A 1,725-nucleotide genomic window follows, 5' to 3' on the forward strand; every position below is an offset into this window, starting at 1 on the left:
CACCACATTTCAAATGAGTTGATTTTTCACTTACCTGCTTTTTTCACTGTCCAACTTTCACATCCATACATAGAGATCGGGAATACCATGGTCTGAATGATCCTGACTTTAGTGTTCAGTGATACATCTTTGCATTTGAGGACCTTTTCTAGTTCTCTCACAGCTGCCCTCCCCAGTCCTAGCCTTCTTCTGATTTCTTGACTATCGTCTTCATTTTGGTTAATGACTGTGCCGAGGTATTGATAATCCTTGACAAGTTCAATGTCCTCATTGTCAACTTTAAAGTTACATACCTTTATACAAATATATGGGTACAACCACACTTTAAAGGCTGTGTACACTTTTGGTTTCTGCACATCAAAAAGGATTTTGCAGAGCTGGAAAAGGTGCAGGAAAAGGTAACCAAAATGATCAAGGACTGAAGTAACCACATGGAAAAGTCATAACATCTGTGGCCTCTTAATTTAGAAAAAAATTGAGTAAAGGGGGACAAGGTAGATGAGTATAATGTTGTGCATGGTGTGGAGGGGGAAAAAGACAGGGAGAGGTTTTCCTCCCTTTTGCCTAATACAAGAACCCAGGGAGATTCCAGAGAGACAAAGGGAAGTACCTTTTTCACAGTTAAAGGATGGATTTTGCTCCCATAAGAAGCAGCAGTTGCCCCCAGCTGGATGGCTTTGAAAAGGGATTAGACAGATTCCTAGAGGATAAGGCTATACTACCCTGAACACGCCCAATCTTGTCTGATCTCGGAAGCTAAGCAGGATCAGGCCTGGTTAGTGCTTGGATGGGAGACCGCCTGGGAATACTGGGTGCCGTAGGCTTAGGGGAAGGCAATGGTAAGCCACCTCTGAATACCTCTTACCATGAAAACCCTATGAATATATCCAAAAGGGTCACCATCAGTAGTAATCGACTTGAAGGCATATAACAACAAGAGCTATTGATTGCTGGTTGTGGGGTGGACTGAATGAACAGCATACGTTGGCAAACCACGCTGCTGTTCTCAGTACACTATCTCTCAAGACATTGCGATCTGACCAGTGGAAAAACAGGATGTGGTTAACTTTATGGCTGTAAACGATACTGACATCTGTAGTGGTTAAATAACTGCCTGCATATTGCCACGTAGATAATGCTGTTGTACTATGTATGTACGTGATGTTATACAATAGTTAAAGGTCATAGGCTGTTTATGGAGAGAAAATAATCCACGCCTCCAAGCGGAGGTAAAATAAAAGCGGAGACGAGAATTACGAGGGGGGCTCCGAAATTGAACTCTGGTCTCACCGTGTCTCACTGTGTCGTGATATCTACATCTGGTGACCCCGACGTGATTCAGAACAAACACCCTCGTACCCACTGGCAGGATCAGCCAACGGTGCACCTCAGCGTACAGCTCCCATTCGTGAGTATGGGGGGGGAATTGTCAGCTCAGCAGAAGGTTCATGCACAAGAGCTACAAAAAATTTTAAAACAGGATACCTCAGCTTTTATAAGTCGTTCTCACATTGAATCATTGTTAAAAACAATTCAATGTCAATGTCCATGGTATCCAGAGCAAGGATCACTACGTCAGTCAGATTGGATAAAGATAGGGAGAAAATTACATGAAGAACCAAGAGCACCTATTCACCATCTCTTATTATGGCAAAAGTGTGCTGAGGCCATTAGTCATTTAGGGATAAAAGAGACATCGCTGTTTGCCAATTCTGACCAGAAAAC

At 43.0% G+C, this 1,725-nt stretch overlaps 1 pseudogene; it reads left to right on the forward strand.

Moving 5' to 3' along the window:
* The first annotated feature begins 705 nt into the window (after positions 1-705).
* LOC133378571 (5S ribosomal RNA) lies at positions 706-824 on the forward strand (annotated as a pseudogene).
* The last annotated feature ends 901 nt before the right edge of the window (positions 825-1,725 follow it).

Source organism: Rhineura floridana, chromosome 2, assembly GCF_030035675.1.
Source record: "Rhineura floridana isolate rRhiFlo1 chromosome 2, rRhiFlo1.hap2, whole genome shotgun sequence".
NCBI lineage: Eukaryota > Metazoa > Chordata > Lepidosauria > Squamata > Rhineuridae > Rhineura > Rhineura floridana.